Below are 26,798 nucleotides of genomic sequence, written 5' to 3'. Positions count from 1 at the left end.
CTCTCCCTGTGGTCTGGGCTTCCTCACAGAATGGCAGAATCAGGCTATTTAGATTTACTATATGGCAGCTCTTGCTTCAGAAGAGCAAACGAGGAAGCTCTATCACTTTTATGATCTAGCATTGAAAGTCACCTCGTTTACTGCCACCGCGTTCTATCGGTTATAAGGGCCAGAGGGGAGGGCAAGTAGACTCTACCTCTAGACAGGGTAATGCCAAGGTTCTAGAGGAGTATGTTGGATGGAAGATATTGTTGCTGCCATCTTTAGAAAAATACCACCTCTCATGGTTGATCACCTGTGTTTATTACAAATTAAACTCATTTCAGGTTAAACTCCTTGCTCCCCTCTCTCCCTGATAATGTCTCATTTTCAACATCTGTGTTTCTATCAATGACACTGAGCTGAAACTTTATTATCATCTCTGACTAGGGCAGGCATCAAGCTACTGTTATAATTTTAAAAACCACTGTTTAATGAAACATTAGAGAGACAGCGAATTAAAAGGAAAGAGGAAAACACCCTTCCTGAGGAGTAGATGATCAAGGATTTATTTGATTCTATCGGTATTTATTGAATGTGTACTTTGTGCCAAGACAATGCCAGCTGCTGAGGATGCAAAGTCAAATAATGCAGCATGTGTAATGGTTCAAAGCATGGGATGTTATCACCTTTAATCACCATCACCATCACCATCACCATCATCACCATCATCCCTTAGATTCAGTTCTTCTCTCTGGGAGCTTATAGTTTAGGGCTAAAAATATGGCTGAAGCACTCTGAAAAATAGTTTGGCAGTTTCTGATAAACTTAAACAAGCACCACATAAACAGCAATCCCATTCCTAGGTATTTACCGGAGTGAAATAAAAACCAATCTTCACACAAATACCTGCATGTGAATATTTTTAGCAGCTTTATTAATAATCTTCCTAAACTGGAAACAACCCAAATGTTCCTCAACTGGGGAATGGATAAACAAATATAGTGCATACATCCCAGGAAATACTACTTAGCAATAAATATGCAAGAGTATGACTGACTCTCAAATGCATTGCTAAGTGAAATAAGCCAGTCTCAAAACCATACTCTATGGTTTTGTTTATATGACATCAGAAGGTAAAACTAAAGGACAGAAAACAGAACAGTGGTTTCAGAGGCTGGGAGTGGGGGTTATTGCTGACTACAAAGGATCATTGGGGGAACTTTTGTGGGTAATGGGACTATTCTGTACCTTGTTTTTATTGGTTGTTACACACACCTGTATATGTTTGTCAAAAGTTGCAGAACTCATGTGGATGGTGGCTCAGTTGGTTAGGGCGCGAGCTCTGGGCAACGGGCCTGCCTGTTCGATTCCCACATGGGCCAGCGAGCTGTGCCCTCCGCAACTAGAATGAAGTCAATGAGCTGCCACTTAGCTCCCGGGTGGCCAGATGGCTCAGTTGGTTGGAGCGCGGGCTCTCAACCACAAGGCTGCCGGTTCGACTCCGGCAAGGGATAGTGGGGTCTGCCCCCCACAACTAAGATTAAACATGGCACTTTGAGCTGAGCTGCAGCTGAGCTCCCGGATGACCCAGCTGGTTGGAGCCCGGGCTGTCAACCACAAGGTTGCCGGTTGGACTCCCCCAAGGGATGGTGGGCTGCGCCCCCTGCAACTAAGACTGAAAGGACAACAACTTGACTTGGAAAAAAAAAGTCCTGGAAGTACACACTGTTCCCCAATAAAGTCCTGTTCCCCTTCCCCAATAAAAAAAATCTTTAAAAAAACAACAAAAAACCAAAAACAACAACAAAAAAAGACAGATAAAGCACTAAGTCGGGATGAGGACTGGAAAACTCATTATCAACCTGTAGGTGGAGTTGTCCTTAGACAAAGCGGTAGGTGGATGGGTCAGGATACCGACCACAATGGAATGGTTGATGATTGCTTGCCGGGTGTGGAAATTGGAAAAGTGCTTACAAACAACTTTTTTTTTTTTTTTGTGCAGTTTGGCTTTGAAAGGGAACAGAGAGGTAGGGAAGTGTTTAGAGGAGGAATTGGAGTTTTTAACATTAACTTTTAAAACAGAAGAACCTTTTTAGTATTTGTAAAAGCTGATGGGAAGGATCCTGTAAAAAGGGAAGAGGCTGTAGGCACAAGAATTGGATGACCTGAGAAGGGCAGAGTTGCCAGATGTGACAAAAATACAGGACGCCAAATTAAATATGAATTTCAGAAAAACAATAAATACTTCTTTAGTGTAAATTTGTTTCCAATATCGCTGGGCATTCTGTATTTTAGCTGGCAACCGCCAAATGGGAGATTTTAAAGCAAAAGGGTCCTAACCCTGGATGCAGTAAGAGGGGGTCAGAGCTCCAAAGTCCTTTCCAGCTGTCACATTCCAAGACTCTAGAATGAATTCCCAGTTTTACCAGAACCGTTAATATGTAGAGAAACTGCTTTGAATTTTGGCGCTTCTCGCTTCCCCATTTTCTCTATGATGGCAAGCGGGCAGGAAAATGATGGATGAAAATCTGTGGAAAAGTTCTAGTTTGGAATATCGACTCTTAAGTGATGCAGAACTTTTTGAACTGCAAACAGGTTCTGGATTGGGCGCACAGGCCGGTGAGTCACAGGGTGCCAGGCACGGGTCCAAACCTGGACACCAACTCTACTCAACCCAAGGGCAGGTAGGAAGCCCCGGCCCAGCAACCCGCAGGCGACTGCGTCCAGGCGCTGCCCCGCCTCCTCCAGTTCGACATCCGGGGCTCCGGCAGGGGAGTGTCGGGGAAGAAGGGCGGGAGGCAGCGGAAAGGAAGGATGTCGTGGGAGGTTGGATGAGCCGGGAGGGAGGCGAGGCGAGGCGAGGCGAGGGCGGAGCAGGGGGCGTGGCGGAGCGAGCGCGCTGTCACGTGACGTGCGTGGCGACGTGTCGGCCATCTTGTGTTGTTGAGGCTGAGGACTGACTTGGGTTCTGAGAGACTCCCTGTCCCGGACCGCAGGTAACCAGCGACTCCGTCTCGCTCCCCTGCCGGGCTCTGCTCCGCGCCCTGGCTCCGCCGCCCCACGCCTCGGGCCGCCGGGGCCTGCCGCCCGCGCTCGCGTCCCCGCCGCTCCGGCGGACCTTGCCCAGGCGCATGGACACCCACAGGCCGCCCCGGCAGCGGCCGCGGCCGGCTCGGGCGTCAGGCGAGGGGACAGGTCAGGTGCGGGGCCGGAGAGAGCCTCCTCCCCGGCGGGGGGCACGCCGGGCCCGGGCGCATCCCGTCCTCGGAGCCGAGGTGCCCCCTCCGCCGGGGCCCGTTGGCATCGCGGTGGGGAGCCGAGAAAGGGAAGATGTTGGTGAGGGGGGCAGTGTCAGGCCGGCTCGCTGAGGGCCAGAGGGCTCGCCTTCCGCTACCTGCCCCTCGGGGCCAGCCACCCTCCTAGCCGCGGGCTGCCCGGGGTAACAGCTGCTGCGGCCGGACAGCTGCGCTGGCCGGCCCGCCTCCCCACACCTGGCCTCTGGGAGGTGCACCCTTCTCTTCCTCACCGAGCGTTGGCGCTGGGAAGACTCCTTCCGTGGCGAGAGGACGGGGTCTGGACCAGGCCTGAGGCAAGGTGGAGCCATGCTCGGAACCTGGGACAGAGGTTGGGAAAGTAGAGCCTGTGGCATCTTTGGTACCCGAATGTTCACCTCGGGTTAAAATGGGCATTAGCCTTAATTGTCAGCATTCTGAATACTTCAGTTTTGTGGCTGAAGCATAAATCAGGCGACCAGAGAAGGGCATAAGAGTGGAGCAGATTGTGTGACCGTGATTGGGAAGCAATAATATTGTGTTGCATTTATCTAGCACCGTGTTTTGTGTGTTTTTTTTTAATGCTTCCTTTCCCTGAAAGTCAAAGCACTTAAGCACACCTCTTGTCTCTGTGAGAAAGGTAAGTATTCCAATTTAAGTTGCAAGAAATTGAGGAAGGGGCCAGAACTTGTGAACAACTTCTTACCCATGTTGTATACCTTGGGTTATAAGCAGTTTTGGTGCCCAGTGTTGGTGCAGGGAAGAGAATCTTGACTCATGTAGTGTTTCTTTTTCAGACTCCTAGATTAAAAACATTTTTTTCTTGTCATCCTATCTGTACGTTAACTCTCATCATTCTAATAATTGACAGCTCTGACCTTACAGAGTTTGTCCATTTTGGTTAGAACATAAATGCATTCTGTCATTCATTGATGTTTTTATGTGTTTTACTCATTAGTGTAGCAGCTTTCAGAGTGCTCAAACTGGAATGTGTACTTTTCTGTTACATCAGATGTTGACATCAGTTGAGGACACTAGAAAAAAAATTTTAAGTGGCACGTATCTGGAAAAATGTCACACAATGCTTCCTTTGATATTTAACACTGAGGAATACACTGGTGATGGTAGTGATTCACTAGAAAAGAAAGGGCTTCACACCTTTTCTATACTTGACGAAACATTTTAGAATTTTTGAGACTGAAGAGGGAGAAGGGACCATGTGCCATCATTCATTTATTTGACAAACATTGAGACCCGGCTGCACTGTTGGTTGCTGGGAGCAAAACAGACCAAAAATTCCTGTCTCCATGGAGCTCATTTCTAGACAAATAAATACTTAGGTAAAAATATATAGTTAGTGGTAAGTGATGTGAAAAAACATGAGACAGGGAGATGGGATACTAGGGAGTTGGGGGAGGGGTTAATTTTAAGGAGAGTGTCCTGGGAAGGTCTCATGGAAAAGCTAATATTTGAGAAAAGCCCTGATACAGGTAAAGGAACTATTCCGGTAGTTCTGTGGAGGAGGAATGCTCTAAGCTACAGAAGTGAGGGCAAAAACCCTGAGGCAGGAACTGAAGTGGGAGCAGATCTGGTGTGGCTCTAGCCAGAGAGGCACAAGTGACAGGTAGGGTGGTCGGAAATGTGTACCCAGTTCATTGGTACTAAGATGAGAGGGGTTTATTCAGTGTCCTGGAATCTTTTCCCACATCTCTGTGACTCTTAGGGGAATCAGACATCAGATTCTGGAAATTTGGGCCAGTGTGCCCCACCCCCTCCCTCCACATGACCCCCCCTGTCCCCCCAATTTGGAAAAATTCAAGATGCTCATAGAACATATATCAGGAAGTTGTCGTGAAATAGTTTTCACATGAGATTGATGATCAACTGCCTAAAGGGATCTTAAAAAAAGAATTGCTGTCTAAGAAGGGGATCTTTGAGATACCACAGAATATTTGAAAATGCAGGCAAATGATTTTCCTTTGAAGTTTAGACTCAGGTCATTAAGGGATATAACCTGGAAGAAAAATGAAATCAATGTGTTAACTCGTGTTGTCCTTAATGTGGTTAGTAAAGAATTCCTTTAAATTATTTCTGTGCTGTCCAGCCTCGTTTTAAATTCTTCAGGGACTTTTCCACTACTATGTATATGTTTTATAGCATTTTACCGTTTCCCCGAAAGTAAGACTTAGTTGGACATTCAGCTCTAATGTGTCTTTTGGAGCAAAAATTCATATAAGATCCTGTCTTATTTTACTGTAATATAAGACTGGGTATAATATAATATGATACTGGGTCTTATATGAATTTTTGCTCCAAAAGACACAGCTGACTGTCCGGCTTGGTCTAATTTTGGGGGAAACGGTACATGCGTAGAACTTTTTGTGCTGAGTTTTTCATTCCTCCACTTTTACCTTTCAGACTAGTTCTCCAATTAATTTGATACTCAGTAGACTTTCTCATTGAAAGAACATTTTTTTCTGATTTCCTTCCAGCTTATCTCCATATTCTTATTATTGAGCTTTCATAAATGTCCTCTTTCATGTTAATTTACCGTAGGAATTTAATATTTTGCTTTTGAAATGCTTTTACTTGTGAGTTGCATATATGAAAAATAATTTGTCATATGGTTGCCTGCAAAGCATGAGAACTTAGGAATTACAACCTCGGGGTGTGAGTGTAGCTCCTTGGCTAAAAGACACAGTGATGATAGTAGGGAGGGTAGTGTTTTAAAAGGATCACCTTTCTCCCTCCGGTTCCTTTGTGGAATTTTGAAGTGACACTTTCAAATGATAATGTCTTTGATGTCTTACCAGCTCATATGTTCCCATGACTCTGCACTTTAGTACTCCATATGTCTATTCTCTTTTTGTTGACCTTCACACTGGAAGATAACAGTATTGATAGTGATTGCTATCTAGGAGAATCTTTTTGGGTGAAAAGATTATTACTGTCCCTTTACTCTTGCCCTCCTAAAGGATCTCTGTGCCTTTTTTCAGAGACTGACTCCATTAGCCCTGGCTGAGTAAATTTTCAGTACTTTCTGTTTCATTCTATGTCTTACAGATTATAGTGGGACCAGTCTCATTAGGTGGAATCTATAGCCAATGTTGGTGTTAATCCAGGTGTTTTAGAGGCAGGTTAAATATCCATTTTTCTTCAACAATTTGAATTGTCTTATCATTTGGTCATCATTATAAAGCTCTGAATCCAGGCTTTTTTCCCCCTCTTGACTCCCCCATTAGGATTTTATGGTGATAAAGTTGTAGGATTTCCGTTCATTTTTAATGCTGAAGAATTACATTGCTTTAAAAATATAAGTAGATTTTTACTCCATAGGCAAGCTTACTTATACTTAGAATCCTAATTTTTCTTGACCAGGTTAGAATTTTTTTATTTTTATATGCTCTCAGATGACTGATAAATATACTAAATTAATTATACAGGAATACAAAATGATACCTTTGTTGAATTGTCCATAATTTTGTGTGAGGTTGAAGGAGAAGAGCGGAGAGGTTTGAAAATCAAAGGATATTCCCATAAGTGGCCAAAATTAATTTTATAAAAATATTTTCAAAGTATTACAACCTTCCCTACTTTAAGTAGTTGAGTAAGGACCACAATTTCATATTTTCTTGTCAATTACAGAGTTTCATTGAACTTCAACTTTATTTTTTTTAAAGCAAGATTTTCTTTTTTTTAATTTTTATTGGGGAATATTGGGGAACAGTGTGCTTTTTCCAGGACCCATCGGCTCCAAGTCAAGTCATTGTCCTTCAGTCTAGTTGTGGAGGGCGCAGCTCAGTTTCGAGTCCAGTCACTGTTTTCAGTCTAGTTGCGGGGGTACAGCCCACCATCTCATGGGAGAATTGAACCCGCAACTTTGTTGTTGAGAGCTCTTGGCTCTAACCAACTGAGCCATCCAGCCGCCTCTCCGGCGACTCCACTGGCAGCTCGTTGTCTTCATTCTAGTGATGGAGGGTGCAGCTCACTGGCCCATGTGGGAATCGAACTGGCAACCCTGTTAAAAAGTCGTGCTCTAACCAACTGAGACATCCAGCCTCCCCTGGAACTTAATTTATACTTAAAAAGGAGGTAACCTAGAGCTTGTTCTCGAGTTGGAACCAAAGGAGTGTTTGTTTTATTACTATAGGAGAGTTTGTTTTATTTTATAGGAGAGGGGAATTTGTTCTCCCCTCTATTTATTATGTCTGCCTTTATAAAAAGTAGAGAGCGGTGGGTAAAGTTGGATGACCTTTTGGACATTATAACAGCTATTTTTTTTTTCAAATTAAATCAAAGGCAGAAGTGGCTTTCTCAAGTTGCTTTCTTGCTGTTAGTAAAATTGTCAACTTTGTAATTTTTAATTACTGTATTTGACTCTTTAGAAGCAGCATTCAAAGCATTTGATTATTGCTAAGAAACCACTTGAATCTGTTGGGGTTCAGTCCATTCCTTGTCACTTGAAATACCACCATCTTGTGGATTTTTAAGATACTGTCTCAACAGCATTAAAAGAAGGTTGTGATTTTGCAATTGACAGCACACCTGGAGCTTTGCTCTTTGGAGAGTTGGCAATGATCAGACTTCCTGGGGCTCCTTGATTATTTGCATAGAGTACATATTATTGTATTGCTATGTTGCTGGCTGTCATTTTTCTATTAGATATGTTTAAAAAGTTAATCCCAAATTCCTATAATGTGGTTTTGAATGAAAACTTCAGATCACTTTCCTGAAACCTTATATTGGTGCTTATTTGTCAGCTTCATCAGAATCACTTAGAACTTTTGTTAAAATACATTTTTTTCAGTCCCACTCAACAGCTACTGAGAGAGACTCTCTAGATGTTAGGACAGAGAATCTGGTTTGTAAGCACACCAGGTAATTCTAATATTTTTAACCAGGTTTGGACTCTATTTCCTGTAAAACATATTCATGATAAAAATTATGTTTTTAAAGTTTCCTAGGAGATTGTTGGGTCATTTACTGTAATACTTTTATTATTTACAGTGTTAAAAGGACCTGAACAAAGTCTGCTCAAACCTCCTGCTGTGAAGCAGAAGAACTTTTGAACAGGTGAGTGTTGAAGGGGAGTACAAAGCTGACGGCGTATGCAAACAGATGATTTTTACTTTTAAGGTTTTGGTTATTTTTGTCCTGTTATTTCATCTGAACTTATAGACAGTGAATGGAAACAATTTCCCAGGTGCTGCTCAGATCTCTTATGAATCATCAGAATAATCATACCTTTACTGCATTGCTCCTGTTATAAATTTGTGTCTTAAACTGTTGTAAGGATTTTTTTGATGGCATGAAACAGGAAAAGGAATGCTTTGGGGGTAGGGGTAAGGACGTATCTTAACCCAAGAGCAGTTGGCTTCATGAAGGACGCGAATTAGAAACTGGGAAGCATTTAGAAGCCAAGGTTGTCCAGATAGCACTTTTCTCCCCTCTGGCTAGTCATGTCCTTTCTTGTCTCTTTTTATCCTGCTTTAGTTGTCTTTCCACAGTCTGACCTTCTATGCTTTAACAAACACATCGGAGGAAATTGCCACCTCATTCCTGGAGCCACATATGAACTCCGGTTCTAGTGCCACTAGCTAACTGGTTACTAGCTCAGTGTCCACATTTCAAATTCCTGGGAGGGAAAATCTGATTGGTTGAACTTGGTCCAGTTCTCCATCATTGTACCATTTAGTATGGTCATGAAGTTGGGATCTAGAAATGCACACTTGTTAGTAGAAGGATCCTACTCCTAAGACAGGGGGAAGGTCTCAGAAAAGGTGGTGTGTTGGCTATTCTAGTCAGAGGCCCACAGAAGCTTCTAGATGTTTTTTCTTCCCTAGAAAAATTTCCTGTATATAGCTCAGCAGTTTCAATTTGTGTCCTGAAGAGTTAAAAATATATGCATATCTTTTGGTAATTGAGGCCCAGTAGGTCTCACTAAGTATCCTCGTTGGAACTTCCTAGTGCAGTGTTTTAACAAAAGCTCTTGATTTGGGGGATTCAGATGAGCATCTGGGGTAAAGATTTAGCAAAAGAACGTAAGGAAATGGGAGGCTTAGTGGAAAAAATAAATGGTTATTTATTTTTCATTGATTGCTTTTATAAATTTTAATTTCTGGGTACTTTTATAGCACTAAGCGACACTTGAGTGTTAGGAAGCCAAAGAGAATTTTGAAGCCTGAGACTTCTGTATGTGAATCTACATTCACATTATTTGAATGGTAGAAGTGTCAATAAAGGATCAGTGAGACAATATAAACTTGTACTAGTATGTTTTTGTAGTCTAGAATTATTAGGTGATACAGAAGCAAACTCTTTTTTAATGGACATTTTGAAGTCTTGTTTATTTTTGTTTGTAGATTGTATGTATTTGGTGACAATTGCTTAAGTAATTTTTTTTATTAGTTAAACCTTACGTTAGTATATTAGTATATCAAGATTTTTGATGCAAAGCCGAGGGATTACTGATAAAAGTGATCTGTTATAGTGTTATGTATCGAATGACAGGCCACAAATGTAACTTTTTGTGATACTTTTTTTTCAGCCACGGTTTCTTTAGCAAATAGATTGCAGATTAATTCATGTTTAAGGTAGAAGAATCCTTATATTGTATGTTTTCTTTAATCTGGATGTTGAGGTAAGATTTATTCAGGACTTTGTAAGATTTAAAGAGATTTCCACAATCTATGTAAAACTTTCACAAGCTCTAGGGATCCCTTTCTGGATAACATTGGCTTGTTTTCCACAACAATTGTTGTTCCAAACAATTGGCTTCTTGGTAAGATCAGATGACATGGTAATATTTAGGGCATTGTAATTTTTGCAGAATAGTTCATGGTTGCTAATTTTGTTCTCCTTTCACCAAAAGGGAGCAAAAAAGAGAAACATTTAGATACTGTTCAGAAGCAGTGGGGAGAAGGATAGTAACAGTAGTAGCACTTCTTACAGTGATATTGTGACCAGTATGTTCTTTGGGAACAAAGCCCCTTTTATTCAAGTTGTCCTGGCCCTGGAGGAAGTGTTGGGAGCTCTGGTCTCTTCAGTATTGGTTCTTTGGTTGCAGAGACTGGCAAGGAATTGGCAGAGATACGGTCTTGGTACTTTCTAAATGGTAAATCATGGCTCAGGCCTTGAAGACATTGCCACATCCAGGGGCTCTCATGATTAATTGGCCCCGTGGGAATTGAGGTCGGGTTGCCCACAGCATGGCAAGTTGAGTAATGGGATGTGAAGGCATTCTGCAAGATCAGTGGGTCAGAGAGCTTTAATTCATGTTCTGGAATCGGATACTCTCCTTTAGTCTTTTATTTACTTCCATCATTGTTAATGAAGTTTCTGATAGTATGATACGAGACTATGTACTCTTCCCTAAGCGAAGGGCTTACTGTATTGTCTAATTGAGTGATACAGAGGGGTGGAAGTTGGAGGATAGTGGAACAGAGTGTGGGAGATTAGGAAAAAGAAAAGGGACTTCCACAAAATGAATTCCTCTGAAAATTGCAAGGAAGTGTGGGAGAAAAGGTAACCAAGCACTACTGAGCACTATATCAGTATGTAGAGAAAAGCTTGTGGAGTTTTAAACAGAAATGTGGGTGTAATTTTCTGTTGCTTATTATCTGTAACTTTAGATAAATAAGTTAACCGCTTGGAGCCTTGTTTTCCTTACCTGTAAAGCATATCCGATGGTGGTCGTGGAAATTAAAAATCTAAAATGCCCAATACAATGCCTGACTTACAGTAAATAGGCTCTCAATGAGTGGCTTTTATGATTGATATGATTGATAAAATTAATATAAGACCCGGTATTGTATTGTATTGTATTATATTATATTATACCCGGTCTTACAGTAAAATAAGATCAGGTCTTATATTAATTTTTGCTCCAAAAGACGCATTAGAGCTGATTGTTTGGCTAGGTCTTATTTTCGGGGAAACACGGTACGTAAATAGGTAAATTTTGAGTGTAAAATTTTCTATTTATGATTTGAATAGAGACATCAGTGGGTTCTGTTTGTAAGTCTTTTGTCTTTTTTGTGTTTTTTTTCCCAATCCAACAAGTATTTTAATACCTACTTTGTGCCAGGTGCTGGGCTATCCACAGTGATAAGCAAAACATACAAGGTTCTGTCTTCATGGGGTTTACAGCCTAGTGGCAGAGGCAACCAAAAAATCATAAGTAAATTTCAAAATGTGCAGTCTCTCTGTCCTTGGCAAAGGTACATTTTTAAAGCCCTAGATACTTTAAAAAAAATATAAGTGTAACATTTTGGATGTTGGTGTTCTTGTTGTTGTTGGTATTTTATGCCCCTTGATACGCTTTCCAGGGTATGTATGTATCTTCTAAGTTAATATATGTATTTCTTTTGTTGTCATTTTTTCCTTTCTTTGAGATAGATGTTCTCAACTGTTTGATCTTAGGACTCCTTTACCCTCATAAAACGTAGAGGACTCTAAAGAGCTTTAGTTTTCAGTTACATCTATTTGTATTTTAGTTACACCTATCATATTGAGAAATTGAAAATGATTTATTAATTTGCTTTAAAATAATAAACAATCTCATGTTGCCATAAATACCGGGGGTGCCAAAATATATACACATGACTTGTATTCATCTTTTGTTATTGGTATATATTGAGTATTACAATTTTAATATGGTTTTTTTCCTTCTTAAATGTGTGTGTGTGTGTGTGTATATATATATATATTACATATATATATATATATATTTGGTACCCTCTGTATGTTTTTAAGGAAAAACGCCCATTTTCTAAAACATTTCTAAAAAGTTTGGTGAGAAGAGGGGTATTATTTTACCTTTTTGAAGATTGCTTTTATGTCTTGCTTTATAGAAGGCAGCTGAATTCTCTTACCTGCTTCTGTATTCAATCTGTTATTATTACTTTGGTTGAAGTATATGAAGGAAATCGATCCTCACAAAGATATGTATGTAATTAGAAAAGGGAGGAATATTTTAAGGGCTTTTTCAGATATTTGCAGATATTCTTTGATATTACACTAAAATTAAACAAGTAATAGTTTTTAAAGATTAGTTGCAACGTGAAATCTGAATTATATTAGTGCACCTTTTGTACTCTGATACCTTCAAATCCCTTGGTCTTATACATTTAATGGATATTTTATATTACACAGTATCAAAAAAATCACATTCATTAATATCAACACCCATCAAAAAAGCCTTTAAATATTGGAAAAGTTTAAGTACTGGAAAACCCATCAAGCTTATATTGGTGAATAGAAGTTTTCCGAAGTTCTAGTATTTGCTTGAAAGCTCAAATTTTATAATTGACAACAAGTATTGTCAATTGTTTTCCTTGAAGTGACAGTCTCACTTCATTCATTTTTGAAAAAGTATTGTACTAAATACCCAGGTCCGGATAACCATATTTGTGTGTCAACTATTCTTTCAAGTCAAAATGATGTTCCATGAAAAAAAAAAAAAAGGCAGGTAGTTGATCTTGCAGCTCAAAATAGTCGCGAAAGTGCCTTTCTTTGAGACTTCTGTATGCAGCAGAAGTGCTTCATGCATGCTTCCCATTTCATCACGTAGAATATTAAAACGATGTTTATACAGGGATCAAGATTAATAAAATCAGTAGTTTTTACTGCTTTGTCAAGGGCATTCTTAAGTAAAACTGGCTTTTTCTCTGTTCCAAGTGTGTGGCACATGGTGGTGAAGAATACAGTGACAGCTAGTACAGTTTAGTGCCATTATTTGAATGATGCTAAGGTGCCAGCAGTTTTACTCATCATTGCTTTTCATGATCAGTGCAGTGCCAACATAGTGAAAACTGCAAGTGATAGTATTATTATGAAAATCTTTTTGGCATCATGGATACCTTGAAAGAGTTTCAGAAGACTGGAAGACTTACTTTGAGAATTGCTGCTCTGGGGAGTAGAGCAGTTTTCAATGTTAGTTTATGTGTATGTGTTGCATTGATTTTTTTTTTTTTTAAAGCATTTAAAAAAATAAAGTAATTGTTTGCAATAGAAACTGGAATAAACATTGAGGGTTTTTAGTGCTGGGTAGAAACAGATTTGTCCATAAATTGTGATTAGTTATAAAACAGCCTTTATAATAGTGCTGTAAAAATAGTATTCTACACTAGCATTATTAACAGAACTTTCTGCTATGATGGAAATGTTACTTTTTTATTACAACTCAAATTCCATTATTTTTATAGTAGGCTGTATTTTTAAAAACAATGTTAGATTTACAGAGAAATTGAGAAGATAGTATGTAAGTAGAGAGCTCCCATATATATACCACAATACTGTTATTATGGTACATTTGTTACAATTAATGAATCAATATCTACACATTGTTATTAAGTAAAGTCCACAGTTTATTCAGATTCCCTTAGTTTTGCCTATTGTGTTTTTCTGTTCCAGGATCCCATTGAGGATTGCACATAACATTTAGTAAGGTATCCATAGGCTTCTCTTGGCTGTGACAGTTTTCTTAGACTTCCGTTTTTAACAGTCTTGACCATTTTGAGGACTACTAGTTATTTTGTAGAATGGCTCTCTAGTTGAATTTCTCTGATATTTTCTCCTAATAAGACTGAGATTATGGGCTTTTGTGAGGAAGACCACAGATAAAGTGCCATTTTCATCATATCAAGAGCACAAACGGTCAACATGATGTGTCATTGTTAATGTGGACTTTGATAACTTGTCAGGTTTGTCCCTGGTCAAGTTATTCTCCCTTCTTCCCCTTGAGGAACTAGATTTTATTTTATTTTTTTCCACAGTATTGTTGACTATATTCCCTATGCTGTACGTTACATCAGGTGTAGTGGTTACGTAGTGGTTAGACATTTATATAATTTAAGAAGATTCCCCGACTAGTCTAATACCTACCTGACACTATACGTAGTTGTCACCATAATATTGATTGTATTCCCTGTATTTTACATCCCATTGACTATTTTGTTAATTCCAATTTGTGTTTCTTAATCCATTCACCTTTTTCACCCTGTCCCCAACCCCCTTCCCATCTATCATCCCGATAAATCTAGTATCCATCTGACACCATACATAGTTATTACAATATTATTGACTATATTCCTTATGCTATACCCTCCATCCCCATGACTACTGTGTAACCACTAGTGTGCACTTCTTAATCCCTTTCCCTTTTGCACCCACCCTCAACCCCGTCCCATCTGGCAGCCATCAAAATGTTTTCTGTATCTATTTGTTTCTATTTATTTTGATCTTTAGATTCCACTTATAAGTGAAATCATACGTTTATCTTTTACTGTCTGACATATTACACAACACAGTACTCTCTAGGTTCAGTCAGGCTGTCACAGATGGCAAGATTTCATTCTTCCTAATGGCTGAGTAATATTCTGTTGTATATATGTACCACTTCTTTATCCATTTATCCTTTCAGGGACACCCAGGTTGCCTTCATATGTTGGCTGTTGTAAATAATACTGCGGTGAACGTGTGGATGAGCACGTTCCCTTGAAGTAGCGCTTGGGTTTCTTCAGATAAATACCCAGAAGTGGGATTACTGGGTCCTTTGTCTCTTGTTGTAGCCTTTATTTTAAAGTCTATTTTGACTGGTATAAGTATTGCTACCCCAGATTTTTTTTTTTGTTCCCATTTTTCTTGAAATAGCTTTTTCTATCCCTTTACTTTCAATCTGTGACTTTTGATCTGAAGTGAGTCTCTTGTAGGCAGCATATGTATTGGTGTTTTTTTCATATCCACTCACACACACTACATCTTTTGATTGGAACATTTAATCTGTTTACATTTAAAGTAATTGTTGATAGGTATGTAGTTATTGCCATTTTATTACTCATATTTTTTCTTTTTTCCTTTTCCATCTTAAAGAAGTCCTAAGATTCCTTGTAATACTGCTTTGGTGGTGATGAACTCCTTTAGCTTTTTCTTCCCTTTTTCTGTCCTTCGATTCTAAATGACAGCCTTGCTGGGTAGACTAATCTTGGTTGTAGGTCCTAGCTCATCATCACTTTGAATATTTTGTGCCAATTGCTTCTTGCCTGCAGAGTTTCTGTTGAGAAATCAGCTGTCTTATGGGGGCTCCCTTGTAGGTACGTAACTGCTTTTCTCTTGCTGCTTTTAAGACTCTTTCTTTGTCTTCCTTTGGCATTTTAATTATGATGTGTCTTGGTGTGGGCCTTTTTGGTTCATCTTGTTTGGGACTTTCTGTGCTTCCTGGGCTTGAATATCCATTTCCTTCGCCAGTTAGGGAAATTTTCCATTATTTCTTCAAATAGGTTGGTTCTCAATTCCTTTCTCTTGTCTTTCTGGTACCCCTATAATGCAAATGTTGTTTGGTACGCTTGATGTTATCCCAGAGGCTTGTTCCTTAAACTGTCCTCAGTTTTTTGGATTCTTTTTTGTTTTTGCTGTCATTTGGGTGTTTTCTGTTACCTTATCTTCTAAATTGCTCATTCGATCCTCTGCTTCATCTAATCTGCTGTTGATTCCCTGTAATGTATTCTTCATTTCAGTTATTGTATTCTTTATTCTGATTGGTTCATTTTACATTTTCTCTCTCCATTTCCCCCCCCTTTCTACCTGCTCCCCCCACTCTGGTTCAAGCCGTTGTTTCTCAGTCTAGTTGTGTAGGACACTGGCCCATGCTGGTATTGTGAGCCTTGTCCTCCTGCTGACAGCAGCCCAGCTCCAGGGAGAGCTGTTGTTCACAATCTTAGCTGTAGAAGGCGCGGCTCACTGGCCCATGTGGGAATCGAACTGGCGACGTCAGTGTTAGGATCCTGGCGCTCCAACCACCTGGGCCACCGGGCCGGCCCTCTCTCTCTCCATTTTTGTTTCCTCCTCTTTGTTGAAGTTCTCCCTGAGATCATTGAGCATCATTATAACCAGTGTTTTGAACTCTGCATCTGGTAGGTTGCTTGTCTCCATTTTGTTTAGTTCTTTTTCTGGAGGTTTGTTCTGTTCTTTTATTTGGGACATGTTTCTTTATCTTCCCATTTTGGCTTCCTCCCTGTGTTTGTTTTATATCAGGTAGGGCTGCTATGTCTCCTGGTCTTAGTAGAGTGGCCTGTGTAATAGGTGTACTTTGGGGCCCAGCTGAATTTTAAAATTTAGTTAATTTTAATTAATATACCTTGATATAGCCACATGTGACTCGCGGGTACTATATAAGACAGCACGGTTCTAGACAGTGTTCCTCACTTTTAAATTTTATCCAAAACTTTATTTACCATCTTGTTTAATAGATTTAAAGAATGGGGTTTAACCTAAAAAATATAAAATGGAATGCATTGCTTTTTGAGGGCGGTAGTCAGTCTACTTTTAGTAAGCTTAGTCGTTTTTAAAATCAAATTTTTTGAAGTATAATTAACATACAGTAAAAGCCTTCATTTTAAGTACGCTCATATTAAACGTACATTTTATGAAATTTGACAAATGTATATACTTGTATAACCATCACCATAATTAAGATATGTAACATTTTCATCCCCCTCCCAATTTCCTCCTTTTTTGCAGTCATTTCCCCTCCCCCAACACTAATCTATTTTCTGTGACTATAGTTTTGCCTCTTCTAGAATTTTATATAAAGGGAATTATTCACTATGTATTGTTTTTGGGTTTGGCTTCTTTTTCTTAGTGATTCATCCAAGTTGCTGTAGGTATCAGTGATCAGTTTTTTATTGCTGAGAATATTCCAAGGTATGGCTGTTACAGTATTTGTTCATCTGTGGATGAATATTTGGGTTGTTTGTGGTTTGGGTCTCTTAGGAATAAAGCTGACCTTAGTTTCATGGCATGGGTAGTGATTCAGATTGTGGGGGTTTGCAGTATTTATCACAGCACTGTAACTTAGGAATTTAAATTCCTTTTAGGATGAAGAGAAAAGTCAGCTGAGTATATATTTTTTGAAGATAGGACGTAAAAAGAATAATTAACATAGAAATAAATAGTATTTTGTAAGGTTTTATGTATAATGTATGGCCCAGATAGAGGTAGACAATTTTTTTGACTTTTGATGACTTTCTCGGGGGAAAAAGTTGTGAATTCCTTAGGTTAAATGTTTAGTAATAAAGTGAAAAATTGAAGCCTAATTTTGCTTTATGAAATTTTGTCATCAGTAAATATGTTAACAGATCATATTTTAAAAATTATTCAAAATGTTCTCATGTTTAACAATGAAGAGATCTGGTAGTGCCACATCAGATGAATACAGAAGGAAAAAGTGCTTTCTGCTATAATAGGTGGGAGAAGAGTTCCCTTTTATTTTTGTACCTTAAAATTGTTTTTTAAACTGAATTAATGTTCAAAAGAATATTAACTTTCTATGACATTTATGTTGGGGTTGTAAAGGTATTTTAAACAGTCCAGGCAAACACTTTTGTGGGACTTAAACAATATATTTTGTTATAAAAGAAAATGAAGAATAGTGCAAATTATGAAAATGGAAAAAATCGTTACTCTCACCTCATATTTCTTTGTTTCTTTTTACAACATACGTATAATTACACTCTTGTGCAAATGTCATTGTACACTGTAGTCGGTTGAATGACTATGCTGCTTTTACAAGATTGCTTCCAGCCTTTTACAATTATGAGTGATGTGTATATCATTCCCCCTCATGTTTGGCCTTTTCCTTTTTATTTTACTTAGCTTTTTTCTGAAGTTTGGGAAAAAATGAATTTTGAGACCTACATATTTTAGCCTAGCGACTGAGTCTTGCCTTGATTTGAATGTAGACTTGTTTATGGTCTTAAAGAGCAGACAGATTTTTGAATAATTTTAACATGGTGTAAGTTTTTTCAATGACAGAAATTTAAATAGGGATTTTTTTTTTGTTATCATAAGACTTGCATTTAAAATAGTTTCCTTCCTGTCCACTGAAATGTTTTTTTGTTTTTTTTAAATGCCTGCATTATCCTACATTCAGCACTTGGGAATTTATCCTATGGCTTCTGGTGGTAGGCATGATTTAATTTAACCATATAGCCTATAGAGTTGTGTTGCCTTTTTTTTTTTTTTAATTTTTTTTATTTTATTGGGGAAGGGGAACAGGACTTTATTGGGGAACAGTGTGTACTTCCAGGCCTTTTTTCCAAGTCAAGTTGTTGTCCTTTCAATCTTAGTTGTGGAGGGTGCCGTTCAGCTTCAAGTTGTTGTCCTTTCAGTCTTAGTTGTGGAGGGCGCAGCTCAGCTCCAGGTCCCCTTGCTAGTTGCAGGGGGCGCTGCCCACCATCCCTTGCGGGAGTCGAAACGGCAACCTTGTGGTTGAGAGGACGCGCTCCAACCACCTGAGCCATCCGGGAGGCAGCTCAGCTTAAGGTGCTGTGTTCAATCCTAGTTGCAGGGGGTGGAGCCCACCATCCCTTGGGGGACTAGAGGAATCAAACTGGCAACCTTGTGGTTGAGAGCCCACTGGCCCATGTGGGAATCGAACCGGCAGCCTTCGGAGTTATGAGCATGGAGCTCTAACTGCCTGAGCCACTGGGCCGGCCCCTAAAATATTTTTAATTGTACTGTTTTATTCCAGCTAAACCATTTATGATTTATTTTAACCTTTTTAAAATTGAGGTATAAAATGTAGTCAATATGTGCACAAATCCAAAATGTATAGTTGGAAAAAATTTTGCATATGTCTGTAGATCAACACAGTGAACATTTCCAGCACCCCAAAAAGTTTCCTCTTCAACTTCCCGGTCATTAGTCCCACTTCTGTGGTGAGCAGTTTTCTGACCTCTCTGACCATTGATTATTTTACCTATTGAACATCATATAACAGGGATCAGACAGTGCATATTCTTTGGTGGCGGGCTTCTTTTGTGGCATTCATGCAATATTGCTGCGATTATCAGTAGTTGGTTGTTAACCTTTATTGTTACTGGGTATTTTGTTGTATAAATATACTACAATTTTCTAAAACTTATTTTGAAATAATTTCAAATTTACAGAAAAATTGCAAAGATTAAGATTTTTCTGTATGCCATTCATCTAATTTGGTCACCAGTTTCTAACATTTTCTCATATTTGCTTTATCATTCATTTTTTTGTTTTCTTTCTCCACATATATGCATGTATATATATACATATTTTTAAATATAATTTAGTTTTGTATAATTTTTTTGTTCCATTTGAGAATACGTTACAGATCTTATGCTCTTTTTGAAACCCCTAAACATTTCAATGTTGTTTTCTAAGAATAAGAACATTCTACATAGACACAGTGAAAATTTCAGAATCATAAACATTAACATTGATACAATACCATTATCTAATCCATAACTCCTGTTCAAATAATTATTCCAATTGTCTCTTTAATGTTTCCTATAGCATATTTTTGGCTGGTTCAGGATGAAATTAAGAATCACCCTTGCCCTTAGTTTTTATATTTCTTTAGTCTCTCTTAATTTGAGATGATTCTTCAGCCTTTCTTTGTCTTTTGTGACATATTTTTGAGAGTACAGTTGGTTAATTTTATGTCTATCAATTTGAGTTTATTTGATCTTTTTTCAAGATTAGTTTCAGTTTATACATTATTGTCAGGAATATATCATAGTGATGCTGTGTCCTTCTTAGTGCTTCACATCAGAAGGCACGTGGTGTAGTTTGTCTCATTATTAATAATGTTACCTAGCTCAGTAACAGCAGGTGGAACAGATGCGTAGTGCTAGGTACGTGGGAAGGGGCGCGGCGCTTCAGCGCGCTCTCTGTCACACCACCCCTCTCTACACCTTCACGTGCTCACGTCCTTGAATCTCCACTACACTTTTATTCATCTGTTGGTGGACATTTGTGTTGATGAACATAGTCACCAAATGTCAGTTTATGGTAATTGTGAATAAAGCTGCTAAAATGGGGACAGAACTGTTCATTTATTTGGTATATGTGAAGAGTGCTAGGGGAGTAGCTCTTTTTTTTTTCTCATTTTGAGAAAATGGAGGTAAGGCAGTGTGGGGCAGATTCAGGTTCCTTGGTGCTCACTCTGTGTCAGTTTTTTGGCAGACTGTATTGTCCTGGCTGGACTTAATCCCAGGTTTGCCATAGTTTTGTTTTACTAAAACTTCACTGGGTAAGTTTTACATACCCACAATATGGAGATTTGCAGTAGCAGATAATTGTTTTTATAAGAAAGATTTAGGAGATTGTCAAAGGAGTATATATTTTGAATTGTTAGTTGAGTAGTGCTAGCTAATCAGTCTATCAAGACTTCTGGGAAGCATTGTCAGGGAACACATTCAGTGTCGAGCTGTCAGCTGCTGTGCCGGGTGGACTCTGCTTTGGCCTCGCCTTGCTTTGTTTGTGTGGACAGGACTTACTACACAGATCTGCAGCTCCTTCATGCTGATAACGATTGTGTGTGTCCAGAAGCTGTCTAGCTCCTCGACACTGGGCCAGGGTGCAGAAAATGGTAGCTAGAAGAGCTGAGAGGCCAGGGTCTCTCTTTTTTGTTTCAAACCCAACAATAACAAAGAGCTAAATTGATCTCTTCCCACTTATCCTTTGAACATGCACTCTTATGCACACAGTGATAGATGAGGTCCCAAAGAGAAGTTGAAGACCCAGGAAAACTAGAAAAATATATAGAGAAAAAGAAAAATAATTATGCTAGTAATCAGAGATAAAATAATTGCTAGTGAGGGTTAATTTAGGTCAGAGTTTTTAAGAAGTTGACAGATTATATCACATCCATTGTCAAGTACAGGATGCAGTTTATTGATGAAGGCTAACTTCTTAATATTAATTGCCGAAGGAATATAATACTTGAATTCACTTACAAGGAATTTTGAATAACGGACGAGGTCTGAAATAGTGGTAATATAGAAATATTCTTTCAGCTATTCTGAAGTCAACGCTTTATAATTTGAGGATGGGACCGGCCCGGTGGCTCAAGTGGTTGGAATGCCGCCTTGCTCCTAACGCCGAGGTCACGGGTTTGATTCCCACATGGGCCAGTGAGCTGCGCCCTCTACAGCTAAGATTGTGAACAGTGGCTCTTCCTGGAGCCGGGCTGCCGTTAGCATCTGCGCTGCCGTTAGCATCTGCGTTAGCATCTGCGGGCTGCTATGCTCCCGAGAGCAGCCGGCAGCCAGCGTGGGCTACCGTGTGCTGCCATGAGCGACTGGCAGCTAGCGAGAGCTGCCATGAGCTGCCGTGAGCAGCTGACCTACGGCCGGTGACTGACGACGGCCTCAGCCAGCGGGGAGCGCGAGGCTCATACTACCAGCACAGGCCAGGGAGCTGTGTCCTACACAACTAGACTGAGAAACCACGGCTTGAACTGGAGGGGGGGTGGGGAGAGGCAGAAAAAGGGGTGGGGGAGGCGGGGGGAGGGGGGAGGAGGCGGGTGGGGGGGGACGGCGGGGGAATTTGAGGGTAGACTTTGTCTGAGGCCCTTATTCCTAGAATGGAGTAGCCAAAGGAGAGAAAAGGCCAGAGGAGAGAAGTGAGAGCCTTGTCACCTGCTCTGTCACAGTTGCTTTCAGCATGAGAAAGATATGCTAATAGGGTGGTCTCAGAACTGACAGTGTTTTGCTCCATTCCCTCAGAAGCACTTTATGCCATTATGACCACTTAATATCATTATGTCCACTTTACGTCCTTTTCTGACTTCCTCAAAGATTTGAGTGCTCCTATATTTCAGAGATTCTAGGACTAGGACTAGTTCAGAGAACTAAGACTAGTTCTCTCAGAATTTTTGAGGTCTGCTAATTCTGCTCTGCCAGGTGTTATTGTCGTCATCTGCCATAAATTAAAGTCCATCTGTTTATTCATCCTTTTTGTAGTCTCATCTTCACACCACTCTGAGTTTCTTCTTTTGACCCAGTCTCTCACAGTTTTCATTTTTTTCCAAAGTCTTTCTACTGAGGTCTTTGAAATACCATGTTTGTGTGAAACCTCTCCATGTGTTAAACTGTTTGTAGGCTATTTCCGCATCGTTAAGGTAACTGAAGCCCGTCTTGCCCTGGTAATGTTGCATTCCCTTTAGCCCTCCTAAGTTACCAGTGTGTTTTCCTGCACGGTGGTGGGTGCGTCAGCGGCAGAATCGGGATTTTCATCCTTTTCCGTTCGTGTGCCTGTTCTGTTCCTTCAGCCTGGTTGGCTCCCATGGTCTGTCTGTAATTATTAATACCCTTTTCACACACACATTTTCTGGTTTAGATGGTAGGTTACATATAGTTACCGTAGCCATTATTACTCCATCTTTTGTGCGAAATCCCTTTTCCTCTGAAGTTCATGCTGATGATACAGTATCTGTACCCTCATTATCATCAGATGTAGGCTGTGTGGTCTCACCCTTTGATTCATTGTCTTCTCTACTCTCCTCTCTGCCATTATCCTGAGGTGATGCCGAGTCCATGCGGATGATCCATCCAATCCTCCCAGGCTCCTGGTTCCTGACATCCCTCCATCTCTACTTCTGGTGCTTTCATTGTTAGTCCTACCACATCTGCTTTTCGACATTACTAGCACCTCAAATTTGTAAAGTCTCTTCTGTTTTCACTCCTTGCCCATTGTGCCAAATCACACTTTTGCCAGCGCCCTGCACGTTGCCCTCTTACTCTTCCATTTACTGCTGACAAACTCATAATCCTGGTTCACTCCTGTGGTGAGCTCTCTCTGTCCTAGCCGCAGGCTGTAAGTTGGAGAAAGAAGCCCACAACTATGCAGACAGGTGCCATCTTCGTGTTGATGGGGCCTTCTGAACTGCTGTAACTCACTGCACTGTGGCTTTCTGGATTAGCTCCTGCAACAGAACAAGCAGACTGCCGGAAAACTGGTGAAATCTGAATAAACTGTTAATGGTGATGTGCCAGTGTTGGTTTCTTAGTTTTGACACATGTGCTGTGGTAATGAAGTTGTTTACATTAAGGGAAACGGGGGAATTTTGGTAATATCTTTGTAGCATTTCTATAAATCTGCAAGTATTTCTAAATAAAGTTCATTTTTTGAAAAAACAAACACTATTGTATATCACAGCAGCTAGCCATTTCTTAATTCCCTTCAAACCTTACCCTGTTATCTCCTCTGTCATTTACCTACCTGACTGAGAAAATCGAGGCCATCAAATGTGAATTACCCTCAACCTCCAATCACACACACACACACACACACAAACACACACACACAGACACACACAAAACCCCACAAGAATAAGTTTGGAGGCATCCTAAGTCATGTGGATATGACATGTCACAGTGGATAGGAGTAAAGTCTTTTTTCCCCCATTTGTTCTCTGAAATCCCATCCACTCTGCCTTCTCAGAGACTTTACTTCCACCATATTTTTGCTAATTGTTTCTTTACCTTTTGATTGTATTAGTACTTTTCCATTAGGATACTTTTATCTAAAATAAAAATGGAAAATTTCTTTCCACTTGAGTTCATTTCTCTTTACCATTTCACAGCTAAGGTTCTATAAAGAGCTGACTGCATTTCTAGTCCTCCCTTCCTCCCTCCCAGCCACGCCTCATCCCCCTGAAATCCGGCTTTGGCCCCTCCCACACTTCTGTAAACTGCACTCTTCCAGTCACCAGTGACCTCATTGTGGAAGCCAGTGAAGGCTTTTCAGTCTTGCTCTTTTTTGACTTCAATATTTGAAATTTGTGAATTCTTCCATTAAAAAAATTGTACTGGAACTATCTTTGTTGTATACATGAGTTAGAAACTTACTAGGAAATAATTACCCATAACTCCACCATTCAGAAGTAAAAATATTCACATCTTGGGGCATATCTATATATACCCATTAAAAATGTATTGAATGTAATTATATTCTCTGTATTCTACGGCCTGCCTTGGATACTTAATATATTGTTGACATCTTTTCATGTCAGTGAATATACTTATCATCGCCTCTCTTCTCTAGTGCTATGTAGGTCTGGCTTCTACAATATCTGCTGGATTTCTAATACCCCTCCTTTATCTCTTGCTAATTCATTCTCCTCCCGGCACCTTGAATGGTCTTTCTAAAGTGCAGATTTCATTCTGGACACTTTGTTGCCCAAATCTTTTCATAGCTTTCCCGTTGCCCTTGGGATATAAAATACAAACATTTCTGTGATACGGCTACTGCTTTCTTAGATCTTCTCTTTAGTTTTTAGCCTTATTGAACAAATGGATAATCTCCCAAAAGAACTTAGCTCTTTCTCCTTTCTGTTTTTGATAACAGTGAAATTGGAGAAAGCTAGAGTCAGTGAATTTGAGTTTAGGTGAAAGGTTAGGATTAGAGACATCTAACTACATACATGGTCTTTCTCTTCTTCCTGTATCCTCCTGCACATTGTTTGCTGAGACTTTGTTCTTGTCCCTTGAGCTTGTCCTTGACTTCTGCTTTGGGATAGTTTCAGCCAATTTTTGGTTGCAATTCTGTAGCTTTACTTCAAAATCTGTGTCTCCTTATCCCGACTCTGCACTGAAATTCAAAGTTTATATTATAGTCTTTTCAGGCCCTCAGCTTTTGTCCAAAACCATGTGTCCTTCGCCCAAAATCATTTCTATTTTCTCCTTTTTTCAAGCTTTATGTTCAGATTCAAAAGGCACCCCGCTCCCAGTATTGAATCCTATAGATTTCATTTTTGCATTTTCTGTTTAGATTTTCCTTTCCTTGGAGTTGAGCTTTCCTTGGAGCTTTTTCTACTGTGGGTAATATTTTGTGGAATAAGTTATTTGAATGGATCCTTGGTTTCGTGCAGGCCATTGTGAAGGAAAGATGGCAGGCATTCTGGGTGAAGGAAATGGAATGAGCAGAACCACAGAAGTAGAGTAGAAAGTTCTCATTTGGTTTTGAGTTGGGAGGTAAAACAGTAATAGTTGAAGAGATAATGGGTTGTCAGGTTGATGGGAACCTGAAATACTAAGAATTTTGACGATACGCGGTAGATTTAATTGACTGTTATAAGGGGATAGGCATGACCAGAGTGGTGCTTTAGGAAGATTGATCTTCCTGGATGGAAATAGTTAGAGGCTGAGTCAGGGAAGCCAATTAGATGTTTTATTCTAATAATCCAGACATGAGTTAATAAAGGTTTGATTATAATAAAAGAGAATGTAGGCGGAATTTTGAAGGAAAGATTGACTAAATTTGGGACAAAATGATTGGATATGAGAGATAAAGAGGAAGGAGTTTCAGATAACTCTGGGCTTTTGAGCCTGGCTGACCAGTCGACTGTTAAAACAGTGGTACCTTGATCAGTTGTTGATGTGATAGATATCCAGGAGGAGCAGGCCCCTGGAAATGCTACACAAGTCACGGGAGAAAAGAATCAAATACGTAATTCACAGCAGGGGTGGGGCCTCTCCCCAGGGATGGGGACAATTTAGAAATTTGTGGGAGAATTTTTTCATTGCAATTGTTATAACGCCACCCCCACTCCCTGCATGTCCCCTATTATTCCCTGTGATTTAGTAGGCAGAGTTCTACCCAAAGTGTTAGTAGAGAACACCACTGTAGATAAAGAAAGGTTCAAGACAGTTCTAAACAGAGTTTATAGTTAAATAAATCCTGGGTATGCAGAGGGGAGTTAGAAAAGCAGAGAAACTTTTGAGGAATGGTTACTAAATAGGAAGAAAATGATAGGAAAAATAGGAAAAAAAGTATAGTGCTGGTCATGGAGGGGAAAGGAGGAAATAGTTTCAAGAAAAGGCAGTCTAGAGAGGAGGAAGAGTATGGTGGGAGCACGGCGTCCACGTCTGGTTCAGATCCTGGCTTGCTGCAAAAATTCAGAGCTGTGTTCTAATGGTCACAAGTCTCCTGGGGGTGGGAGTTGACTGCATGTGGCGTGGTGGGGTTTAAATGGTGGTGAAGCTTATGCTCATTTTAATACCTCACTCCATCCTTAGAAAGGACAATTGAGAAATAAGGCCCAGTTTCCATTCTGACTAATTTATAATTCAGAGGCATCATGTAAGACTATCCCTCCAGTACATATAAATACATTAGAACTGGGCTCATTTAAATTAATTTGGAAGGAGCAATCTGGGGTGGGGAATTCAGAATTAGCCAGTGCAGTACTTGAAGCATTTAAATTAGGTTTCTTCAACAGTCATAACGCTTACATTTCCTGCTTTAATTCATAAAGGAGAATGAGCAGAACACCATTCTGAGTAATGTAGGACTCTGGTTGATAATTAAATAGCTTGAATTATTATTCTTAGGTTCTTAAGAGTTCTCCAGAAATCTTTACACTGGGAAGTAATCTTAGGAAAACCCTGTTGTAAGTGGTAGTTAGGTTCTGAGACCAAGGTATTAACAATTTTGCGCTTTTAGTATTTGTGCAGTATGGTAGTTTGGCACTACCAGAAGATTTGTAGGTAGAATGGTAAAGAGAACTAAAACAAGATTTCCTTGTTTTGTGGTGAAATTATTTAAGATCGACTCTCAGAAACTTCCAAGTATATAACACAGTATTATTAGCTGTGGTCACCGTGCTGATGGCCAGAACCTGTTAATCTCGTAACTGGAAGTTCATACCATTTGCCCGATACCTCCCTCCTTTCCCCCACCCTCCGGCCCCTGGTAACCACCACTCGACTCACTGAGTTTGGCTTT

General features: G+C 39.8%; 1 protein-coding gene across 3 annotated transcripts in view; it reads left to right on the top strand.

The window, feature by feature from the left end:
• Nucleotides 1-2,887: 2,887 nt before the first annotated feature.
• The window catches only part of GIGYF2 (GRB10 interacting GYF protein 2), a 117,238-nt gene continuing 93,327 nt past the window's right edge, over nucleotides 2,888-26,798 (top strand). For all 3 annotated transcript variants that reach the window (XM_033111969.1, XM_033111968.1, XM_033111970.1), the window contains exons 1-2: nucleotides 2,888-2,978; nucleotides 8,262-8,327. The gene's annotated coding sequence lies outside the window, so the exon portion shown is untranslated. The remainder of the gene's footprint in view (nucleotides 2,979-8,261; nucleotides 8,328-26,798) is intronic.

The sequence above is a fragment of the Rhinolophus ferrumequinum genome, chromosome 8 (assembly GCF_004115265.2).
Source record: "Rhinolophus ferrumequinum isolate MPI-CBG mRhiFer1 chromosome 8, mRhiFer1_v1.p, whole genome shotgun sequence".
Taxonomy (NCBI): Eukaryota; Metazoa; Chordata; class Mammalia; order Chiroptera; family Rhinolophidae; genus Rhinolophus; species Rhinolophus ferrumequinum.
The sequence above is the reverse complement of the archived record's forward strand: the minus strand, read 5'-3'. Positions and strand labels throughout refer to the sequence as shown.